At 41.9% G+C, this 12,022-nt stretch overlaps 1 pseudogene; it reads left to right on the forward strand.

Annotated features, from left to right (window-relative positions):
- The first annotated feature begins 3,861 nt into the window (after positions 1–3,861).
- LOC123800326 (ADP-ribose pyrophosphatase pseudogene) lies at positions 3,862–4,716 on the forward strand (annotated as a pseudogene).
- Positions 4,717–12,022: the final 7,306 nt, after the last annotated feature.

Raw genomic sequence — 12,022 nt, forward strand, 5'->3', positions numbered from 1 at the left:
GAATTAATTATCCTGCCTAAGTCACTTCTTAAAAGGCACAGTTTTCTTTAATCTTCAAAAAAGTTAGTCACTGTCCCATTTTTCTCTTTGACTTCAAAGCCAGACTAGTGACCTAATACCTTGATCGCTCACTGACCGGTGCGCCGCAGACCAATACATAGAAAGCACTTAGTAAATGGTAGTTATTTTATTATTGCTATTTATTATCAGTATTATCACTGAGAGGAGAAAAGCTCTTCTCTGCTTTCCTTCCAGATTTCTTTCAGAAGTTGAAGTTTAGCATCACTTTAGGAAGAGATGGGTAATTCATGGTAATCCAATTTTCCGGGTACCACTTGTTTCTGCTTCCCAAAGAGAGGCTGGAAGGATGGTTAGGAGTTAGTGCACTGCGGGGGTCCTATAATCAGCCCGGTCCTCTCCATCCCCACTGTGCCCTCCATAATCTTTTTGATAAAATGGGAGTCCTGTAGGCCATCTCTGGCCCAAGAAGAGTTCATAGTGACAGACCAAAGATTTGTTCCCTGATTGTGTTTACAATTCCTTCAGGGCTTTCTCCTGCATGGACCAGAACATTCTCTGTTGAGTTCTATTTGTTTTTCTGCCTTGGATGACGATTTAGAAAAGAGAATCTCCCCAGTGGCTTCCCAGCAAATAATTTGTTTGGTCTCAACTCTAGTACATTTCCTTCCCTTAGGGCTCCTTTTGCACCTTGATCGTCAAATGGTCTGATTTAACTGTCTTCTTCTCTTTGATGATAGTAAGAACAAGTCAAACCTCTCATTACTGGTTTTAATGTCCCTTTCCAGGTAGGTGTTCTGTGAAGTCATCTTTGGCCCACTCTATTTCTGCATTGTACTTGACATACCAGGCCTTCCCTGCTCCCTTGCTTTCCTCAAGTGTCTGTTTTCCCCTGAGCATCTGGTTGTTTATATTTGAACATCTGGGGTTTCTTTGATTCATAGCAAAAATTGACCTTGGCCTTCCAATAATGAGATTTTTAAAGATCCTAGAATCATAAAATGTTAAAGTTGGAAGGACTGTAGCAGATAACAGAGGCCAACCAATTCCTTTTATAGTGAGAAACCAAGACCCAAAGAAGCCAAATGTCAGATGCAAAGCTATGCAGCCTGTGGTGGGGGAAAGGTAGAACCAGGCCCAAGCCTCCTGCTTCATTCATTTCTTGTGAGTTAGATTGTGATGCCTGGAAATAATAATATGAGGAATTTACAAGCGTCTTCTTTCAACATGTTTACCTTTTCACATCAGTAGTTTTCCTACTACATTTCCCAGAGGCTCAGAGGAATAAGAATTCCACAATTGGAAAAAAAAAATAAATGCAACCATAGGAAGACATGACTTACAGACCTGGGACTGTGTCTCTTAATAATCGTCTTTCTTTTCTAGTGGTTCTTTGTACAGTGCGCACCGTACATTCTCGACAATGACGATGATGGGGGTTGATGATGACCAGGTCTCATATTTCATTTTCCTTTTTTTTCTTTTTTCTTTTTTGCCATTTTATCCTTTTTTTAAAAAATTTTTTATTATGTTATGTTAGTCACCATACAGTATATCCTTAGTTTTTGATGTAGTGTTCCATATTTCATTGTTCATGTATAACACCCAATTGCCAAGGCAAGAAACAACAATTGCTGGAGAGGATGTGGAGAAAGGGGCTCCCTCTTACACTGTCGCTGGGAATGCAAGTTGGTACAGCCGCTTTGGAAAACAGTGTGGAGGTCCCTCAAAAAGTTAAAAATTGAGCTACCCTATGACCCAGCCATTGCACTACTGGGTATTTACCCCAAAGATACAGATGTAGTGAAGAGAAGGGCCATATGCACCCCAATGTTCATGGCAGCATTGTCCACAATAGCTAAATTGTGGAAGGAGTCGAGATGCCCTTCAACAGATGAATGGATAAAGAAGATGTGGTCCATATATACAAAGGAATATTATTCAGCCATCAGGTCTCACATTTCTATGCTGTCAGTCCTTTTCTACTTTTTGTTCTCCATAGTTCCAGCTATTTCTGGGTTTCAAGCCTTCTGGAATCCTGGCTCATTTAGCCTAGAGTTCTTTAAGAGGGGGATGGGTGGTTTTCCATTGTGAGGGTGGTAACTTCAGATGGTTAGAGACCTACCCTCAAGTGCGCACATTTTGTAACTTATCTAAAGTTGAGGAGGTGTGTTCCTAAAATAATACCGCCTATTGCATAAACAAGGCATTCTGATAAACAGGGTAATCTGAAAAATACTAAATGAAACAGAATTAAATAGCTTGGGGTTAGTCGGTTTGTTTTTACTGGAATTCACAGTATCTTTAAAACAGTCATGTGAATCCTGAATTTCTAAGGGAGGGTGGTGAATTATGTAGAATTTCCCAAACATATTTGACCCTCAGATCATTTCTGGGACTGGTGCAACACGCAACAACCTTTAGGAAATGTTAAATATCCTTCGGGTCTCAGTTAGAGTCTACAGTATTCCATTTGTTCCCAAACTATGTTTCAAATGTTAAGATACCCTTCCCTAGGGTTTGTTTTCTTAGGTAGAATGACTTAGCCAGTGCTGCTGCTTCTCATTATTTACCATTTTAGGATCTAGATGCTGTTATTTCTCAGCCTGAATTTCTCCATACAGAGAAATCGTACGTTGTTTAACTCTGACCTCATATCTGGGTTACTCAATTCCCATAATTATTTCAACTGTCCTGTTCTTTTCTACACAGTTTTCAAGGTGCAGGGTCAAGAAGGTAATGATAATTATAGTAATGACAAGTAGCATTTCTGAGTGCACACAGTGGGCCAGATATTGTGCTAACAGCTTTACGTGTAACATCCCACTTAATTGTCAGCACAACCCTATGAGATGGATATTATTATTTTCATGTTACACATGAGGAAACTGAAGTGAGCTTAAGTAATTTTGCCCAAGAAGGTCCCAGGGAAAGAAGGGAAGCTGGGATCGAACTGGATTCTGTTCAGCTCTTAAGGATTCCAAGGCCCTGCCCTTGCAGTGTTAGCTCTACTTTTTAATGTAAGTGCTGCCTTCCCAACTGGAATCCTTCAAGGTCATGTGGTCCAGACCTCAATAGAATCTTCTGTGCTTGACACAGCACCTGGCATGCTGTAGCCAACACTTCTTTGAAGAGAAAGATGAAACAACTTGCCCAAGCCATTCAGCTCATAAATGGTGGACCCAAGATTTGAGCCATCTCCCATAACTTGTGCATCATGGATTTCCCACAAGGGCCATGTTCTCTGGACCAAGTAAGCTCTCTTGCTCCTTGGAGGTTGCACTCACTTGGCTTTTGATCATCCCAAACAAGGCACTTTGTGTCCCCCCTCTACCTCCCCCCCAACCACCTCACCTGCCACCACCAGCACGTTCATTCTTCACTCTTCCAAACAGACTGTGGTTCTGGACCTAGGGAAGGAAATCTACCCCAGATGGCTAATATCTCGGTAAGCAAGAAAGCACTTTTGTCATTGTTGTGTGCTAATTTTGTTTGAGGTGTTTGGACGATGTTCTCAACCCCAGCACTTCGCATTTGGAGGCCCTTCTAGATGGCGAAATCTGTCAGTGTAAAATGAAAAGGCATGCATGGCGGGGGGGGGGGAGCACCGCCCCCCGCCCCCCACGGCAGCCCCCCTGCACCGTTGGCTTCACGCGCAGTCCGCACTCCTAAGCGCCACCAACATCCCCACCGGCCGCGCAACAGCGGAGGGTTGGACACCGCCTGGCAAAGGGTTAGTGACAGTGTCTCTCCCTATGACCTTGCCGCAGGCCTGGCAGCTGCCCCATCATCTGGGCTGGTTGGAGCCTGTCTTCCTCACGTGCGGTTCTTCCAAGCTTCATCATGTCAGATTCGAAGGGCGCCGCTGAGAACCCGCACAAGAAGGCCAGGACGTCTCCATACCCTGGCTCTAAAGGGGAGCGAAGCCAGGTCCCCGACGAGAAAGTGAGCTGGCTGGTCCAGTGGCCAGATTACAAGCCTGTCGAGTACATTGCGGGTTCTGTCTTGGCCCAGCCCACGTGGGCAGACCCCCCGATGGGCAAAAGGAACTTCTCGCCTAAATTCAATGAGGAGGATGGGCATGTTGAAAGAAGGAGCCAGAATGGTTTGTATGAGGTCGAGAATGGCAGACCTAGAAATCCCGCGGGTAGAACAGGGCTGGTGGGCAGAGGGCTTTTAGGGCGGTGGGGTCCCAATCACGCTGCTGATCCCATCTTAACCAGGTGGAAAAAGGATAGCAAGGGAAAGAAAGTGATCCATCCTGTTTCTGAGAGAAACGTCCTGCAATTTGTAGCCATCAAAAGAAAGGACTGTGGAGAATGGGCCATCCCAGGGGGAATGGTGGAGCCAGGAGAGAAAATTAGTACCACATTGAAGAGAGAAGTTGGGGAGGAAGCCATGAATTCCTTACAGAAATCTAGAGCAGAAACACAGGATTTGGAGAAACAACTGCACAAACTATTCAGTCAGGAACACTCTGTGGTCTATAAAGGTTACGTGGATGATCCCCGAAACACAGATAATGCGTGGATGGAAACAGAGGCTGTGAACTACAGCGACGATACAGGTGAGATAATGGATCATCTTTCTCTGGAAGCTGGTGATGATGCCAAGAAAGTGAAATGGGTGGACATCAACGATCAACTCAAGCTTTATGCCAGCCATTCCCAATTTATTCAACTCGTGGCTGAGAAATGAGGTGCCCATTGGAGGGAGGGCATGTACTCCAACTGCCATGATTAGTGACTTGGAGTCTCATGAAGGCCCGAGCTTCAAATAGACGTGGGTGTATATGAAACAAACAGCCCAAACTCCCACTGAACAGGACAGGGAAGGAACTTCTTTTGGTGACTATTTACAAAACTGTTGGCACTATGAAGGCTTTGTGTCAGGGGATAATATTAGACAAATATAGGAGATCAGGATCACAAACTTCTCAATTTTCCAATTGAAAGCAGAGTATAGTCACCTGTTATATTCGTTGTGTACGTGGCTTTTAACCACATTGCGCAACTAATGCTCTTTGAAGAGTTGTAGGTGGTACAAAGGTAACTTCTTACCAACCGTAGCCTTCACTTTTCAGCTAGCTGGCATTTGTCATTCCTTTTTTTTTTTTAAAGATTTTATTTATTATTTATTTGACAGAGAGACAGCCAGTGAGAGAGGGAACACAGGCAGGGGGAGTGGGAGAGGAAGAAGCAGGCTCCTAGTGGAGGAGCCTGATGTGGGGCTCGATCCCAGAACGCTGGGATCACGCCCTAGCCGAAGGCAGATGCTTAAGGACTGCGCCAACCAGGCGCCCCCTCTTTTTTTTTTTTTTTTCTACTGATGCATTTGAGTGTGGTCTAATCTAATGTATAACCTGATTTTTTGGGATAACATTTGTTTTTCAAATTGAGTTTTATGTGGACTTGTATTCATTGCTTTCAAGAATGAAAGCTCTCTGGTTATTCTTGTTTTTAGGATCTTTAGTTTTACAGGAAAAGTTTCATCTCTATTTTATTCATAAGGATCAAGTACTTATGAATGAGCCAGAAAAACAAAATGCAGCCACAAAATGAGCTTAACATCCAGCCCTCTGGTTGTCAGAACTATTTCTGAACAGAATGGACTAAGCTCAGGATATGTGTTTCCTCTCCTCTCAGGAGATTCGATAACTGTGAATTCCTGTTGTGAAGAAATCTTTGTCAGGAGATGTATGTAATCCCGGCCTAATAAAAATACAGTTCATATCTGCCTTTTCTCAATTAAAAAATATATATGTATATAACTAGAGAAGGTTTTCATAGTCAGTTTGCAAACACAAAGATGCTTCTCTGGCAGTCAAGAATGAGGGATTCTGGTGGCATCAAATAGGCCAGAAATACATTTCTTTCCTCTCTTGTCACCGAAGACAAGCCAGTTAACTTTATTGGTACGCAATACAACATACGGAAAATAAACTCAAGCCGCTGCAATGCGCCTTTTACGGCTAGGGGGGAGAAGACTGTTGCAGGCATTGGCAACTTCGTAAGAAAGCACCTTAGTACCGGTAGCTAATGGTTCTCTCCCCTTACTGTGTACACACACTCTTCGAAGTGCATTATGTACAGTGACTTATTTATTCCTAAGAGACAACCTCTGAGGAGGGTACTCTTATGTCACATGTTGGGCTCCCTGGGGAGAAGTCTCTGAGGGGGAGGTTAGCATTGCAAGATGTTTCTTAGGGACAGGTTTTGGGATGAGCTCCTGGGGAAGGAGGAGAAGGAATCTGGGTAGAGTGGGACATTGAAGTTGAAGCCCAGAGAGGACATCTGCCAAACCCACATGGAGCTCAGGAGCTGGAAGGCCCTTCTAGCTGCCCTGAATTGGGAGTTCAGGCCTTTAAATCCCTTGTTGACCAGTCACTGGATGGAGGTTGCCCCTGGAAGGAGATGTGACCTTGGGAGAGACAATTTCCTCAGGCAAGGCAATCCCAACAGAGGCCTGACAGCCGAAGGCCATCTTCTGGTAACACTCCAAGCAGCTAGGAAGGGGAGTCTGGGGAAGTGGAGGACACGGGCATTACAGGGTCTACCACATATTCTTATCCCTGCTTTACAGATAACAACGGAGGCAGAGAGAAGTTATAGAACTTGAACCATGTTGTACAACCAGTCAGTGTCTGTGGGAATAGAGCACGGCCTGTGGGGTGCCATGGCTTACCTCCTTGACCACTGTACCATAGTCCCTCCTGCAGTTGCACTCCTATAGTCCCCAGGATCCCTGTGTAGTGTTCCTTTAAAAAAGAAAAGAGATTACTATTATATCTCTTCCTACATGCACATTTGGTCGAAGTTCCCTTTTCTAAACCTGAAGGACACGTGCATGGTCTCTATTATTTTCTCTTGAAAGATGTATTTACATGGGTGATGATGATTATAAAAAGGTTCACCCATGGATGCCCAGCATTGCTGATGCTCAGGAACAAATGTAACACACTGCTTTTCTTTGTGAATTCTACAACTGCTAGTTTTAGGATGGCGCCATTTGTCCTATATATTAGTCTCATTCCAGTAACTTTTCCAGATGAGATATGCTCCCTATTTGAATAATTGAGGCACCTGCTTGGCCAAGCATATTTTGAACGTTCCTCAACCTTCATTATTTTTTTTTTCAAAATGTAAGATCCTTAAAGAAAAGACACTTATGCTTACACACACACACACACACACACACGTACACACACACTAATTATTGCAAAACCCCTGAAATAACGAAGGTCTAATGTCTCAAATTTAATATAGCTAGAACAGAATTCTTGGTTTTTTCCCCCCACGAACTCTTAATTTTTTCTCCCAAGAAAACTTTCCTCCATCAATCTGCTCTGGTAACTGGCACCCAAATCTATGCAAGTTGCACAAGAAAACAAAGAATTATCCTAGATTCCTTGCTTTCGCTCATTTCCCACATCCAATCCATCTGCACAATTTTGCTCCACCGCCAACAAAATATATCCTAAATCATTCCCTGCTTTCTGCCTTCACTGAACACCCTCGTCAAGCCACCATCTCTCCTTCTCTAGACCTGTTGCCATCACAGTCCCCACAGGCCCTCCTCCTTCCACTCTCGTCCTCTCACAGGTCAATTTCTGCAAAAAAATGAAATGACATTTTAAAGAAGGTCAGTCATAGCGTGCTCCATCTCTCTTAAAACCACACAGTGGTTTCTTTTTGCACATGAACTAAAACACAAACTCCTTACCCAAGCCTACCTGTTCTGAATAGTCCCTACGTCTGGTCTGACCTGGTCACATTCCACCCTGGGGTAGTCTAGCCTTTCTCTTCCTGTCATATTTCCTATTTGCTTCTGCCTCAGAGCCTTTGCTTTGCTTTTCCCCACCTAAAATATTCCTTCTGTATCTTCACAAATAGGCCCCTTAGGTCTGTCAGATCTCATTCAAATAACACTTCTTCAGAAAGAGTTTTCCTGGCCACTTAGTCTAAAGTAGTCTACCCAATCTGTTTTCACTCTTCCACCTTGTTTTATTTTCTACATGGTGTTTAGCACCAGCTGAAATTATCTTATATATTTCTGTCTGCTTACAAGTGAGTGTAGGGATTTTTTCTGTCTTATTGACTGCTCTACCACCAGTATCTAGAATAATGTCTGGCATGTCCACAAATCCTTTGCTGCTAACAGTTTTCTATATACTCTCATCTTTTTTTTTAAGTATATAAATGTGATCACATTATTCTTCATCTAACTTTCTTATTTAAAAAACATTTTATCTTGAAATAATTTTGGAATTACAAAAAAGTTGCTGAAATAGTACATAGAGTTCTTGTATAATCCTTCACCCAGCTTCTACAAATGTTGAGAACTTATTTATACAATTATTGAAACCTGAAAATTAACATTCGATTTAATATTTTTTACTATTCACTAATCTATAGATCTTGTTCAAAATTTGCTAATCATCCCACTAATGTTCTTTTTCTGTTCTAGAATCCAAGGATTCCACATTTCATTTAATTGCCATGTCTCCTTTATTTCCTACAAATCTGGGAAAATTCCTCTTTTTGTCTCTCATGATCTTGACACTTTTCAAGGTGTTGGCCAGTTGTTTTGTTAGAATGTCCCACAATTTGGATTATTCTACCATTTTCTTATGAATAGGTCAAGGTTATACATCTTTGGCTCGAATACCACAGATGTCATGTTGTTTGGCTAAACTTTTATACTGAAAAAATTAAGGTTTATTTTTCAATGTGATCACTACCAGATACTAACTAGTATATGCTGTATTTTATTTACAATTTTTTTTTTAAGTGAGCTCCACACCCAGCGTGGGGCTTGAACTCATGACCCTGAGATCAAGAGTTGCATGCTCTACTGACTGAGCTAGCCAGGAACCCCAGTACATGCTATATTTTAAAATGTCACTGTGGAGTTTCCAACGACTTTGTATTATTTTTAACCAGCATTTTCATATTTTTATGCACACACACATATAATTGAATGTATGTATTCTTTTTTTTTTTTTTTTTGACAGCCAGCGAGAGAGGGAACACAAGCAGGGGGAGTGGGAGAGGAAGAAGCAGGCTCATAGCGGAGGAGCCTGATGTGGGGCTCGATCCCATAACGCCGGGATCACACCCTGAGCCGAAGGCAGACGCTCAACCGCTGTGCCACCCAGGCGCCCCTGAATGTATGTATTCTAACCCTCCCGCTCCTTCTCTGTAAGAGAAGGTGTCCAGAAAGCTCTGAATTTCATTCACTATACTCTTTATCCTCTTTCTTGAAGTTCATGAGATGACTCTTGAATGATGTGTTGTACCACTTAAGATCAGTTACCTCTTTCTACCAAAAAACTCCTGCAAACAATCCCAAAATGCTGTAGCTTAAAACAAAAAACATCTATTTTATAAGTTTGTAGCTGACAGGGCTGGATTTGATAGGGTGTTTTTTTTTTTCTGGTCATGACTGGGACTCATGTCTGGTAATTGGTTGGGTTTGGCTAATCTCAAATGACCTCAGGTAGGATGATTAAAGAGAATCTTCTCGGCACCACATGTCTTTTCATCTTCTATCAGGCTAACCCAGGTATGTGCTTAAGGCAATGGCAGAGGAGCAAAGGTCAAATGGAAACCTGGAAGGGTTCTTGAGTCCCAGGCTCAGAACTGGCTCTGAGCCATTTCCATGCAGTCTATTAGAAGAAGCAAGTCATAGGTCAACAGAGATTTGATGGGGGAAATGACTCTAACTCTTTAGTGAGAGGAAGTGGAAAGTCACGTGTCAAAGGGCATAGACACCGAGACATGTGAAAAATTGAGGCCATTTGAGCACTCAATGATCTTAGATCTATTGTGCTTTTTTTCCTCTATCAGTTTTATTGAGATATAATTCACATACCATATAGTTCACCCATTTAAAGTATACAATTCAATGGTTCTTACTATATTACGAGGCTGTACAAGCATTTTCGCAATTATTTTTAGAACATTTTCATCACCCTGTAAAGAAACCCTGTACCTTCTCCAAGATAGTTTCTCTGACTCCCATGCTTGAGTTAATCCTTTATTCCCCTGTGTGGTCTTGTATATATTGTTCTATTGCAGAACTCTATTACAATTTATTTTTATTGAAGCCCAACATTGTACTTCATTCATTTCTTATATTCCCATTATCTAGCACAGTGTCTGAGTGATAGTAGGTGCTCAATAATTTTCTACCAAAAAGAAGAGACACAAGGTTTTGCCACCTCAACCCACCAGTTTACCCATTTGTCATTTCTTGGGCCTCTGGCAGAAGTCCAGAAGTATTTGTTTGTACTGGTGCACCTGTCAGCCACTTTCTACACCTGGTAATGGTTGGGCAATTGTTCACTTTGGTGAATCATTCTGGTTGCTCTCCGCATGCTGCTGAGCACTTTGCTTTTCTTTCTATCAGGGTCATTATCAAATAAAATGACAAACTATCGACAGTGAAATTATGGGGAATTCCATAGTCATGGGGCGGGGAGGTTTGCTTCATCATCTGCTAAAAGTTTGGAACACACTGTCCCTGCGTACCTCCCATTTCCTTTCTGTCTAATAAGAGCAGGTACTTTCGTTCTGTGCCAGGGACTATGCATGCATCAGCATTAATGCTTTCTTATGAGGATCAAACAAAACATTTTAAGACAGTCTTTTACGAAGCCAAGACAGAACTATCTATGCCACTTCAAACCAGCAGCTTTGTATAAGCAGAGGCTGGGCTGTCTTTCTTTCTCAGCATCTACTATGGCTCATATGTATTTAATAAGATCCTGAATGAAATATAAAAGCTAAAAACATGCATCATGAAATACTTTAGAGTGAAATAGGGAGTCAAATACAAATAAAAGCCATTTTATTTCGCTCTGATGAGTTGTTTAATGCTAAGTTTACAGATGGCAGTGTACTTTCTAGGTGAGAAAATTTTTGTCTTTTGGGAGTTCTTGAAAGATTTTGATAGTATACACTTTAAAAATGGAAGATTGTCAAGACTTTCCTCCTGGTTGCATGTACTGTGAATGCTAAAATCACATTTCAATGTGGTAAATTTTGCACCCAGACTTGTCACTAACTGGCTGTAGGAACTTGGGTAAGTTGCTTCACTTCTCCAAATTTCCTCATAGCTTATAAATTCTCTAAGTGTTAAATTGACAGATATGTGCACTACTTATATATGTATGTTGTTGGAGAGACTACATGGACTTACACATTTGTAAATATTATACATTTATAAAAAGCAACTTTTCCAAAACAGTAATAAGGATCTTTCTATGGGAGAAACCTGAATCCTGTTGTGATTATAATTTCTTTTAAAGAATAGTTTAAGAAAATTGGTTTATTAGTTATCTATTTCTACTTAGGAATATTAGCTCAAATACATGGCTTAAGACAACACACATTGCTTATGTCACAGTGTCTATGGATCAGGAATCTGAGCACAGCTTAGCTGTTTTAGGATATTAAAAGGCCACAATCAAGGCATTGACTGGGCCTGCTATCTTACCTGAGGCCTGACTGGGGAAGGAGCTGCTTCCAAGTTCATGTAGCTGTTGGAAGTATTCAATTTGTTCCAGGTTGTTGCACTGAGGGACTTAGTATGTTGGTGGCCGTTAACCAGAGGCTGCCCTCAGTTACTTGTCACTTGACTCCCCTCTTGGCCCCAACAGGAGAGAGAGAGTTTCCTAGCAAAATGAGCAACAGTGTTACATAATGTTGTCACATACATGTATTCGAGTATATTCTATCACATTTGCTGTATTCCATTGGTGAGAAGCAAGTCACAGGTCCCATTGGTACTCAAGGGGAAGGGGTCACACAAAAAATGAGCACCAGGAAGTTGGGATCAAGGGGACCACTGTGGAGTCTATGTGCCACAACTGGAAAATTGCAAAATGTATATGAGCAGTAAAGTAGGGTGAAATTCTAGGAGAGACATCATCCCCAGACAAGCACACACGGAGACCTTGCAAAAAGGGAAACGCCCTGCTTCTCTCTCACTCTCCATTGCA

This window comes from Ursus americanus, chromosome 6 (genome assembly GCF_024610735.1).
Source record: "Ursus americanus isolate L20-20 chromosome 6, mUrsAme1.1.p, whole genome shotgun sequence".
Classification (NCBI taxonomy): Eukaryota; Metazoa; Chordata; class Mammalia; order Carnivora; family Ursidae; genus Ursus; species Ursus americanus.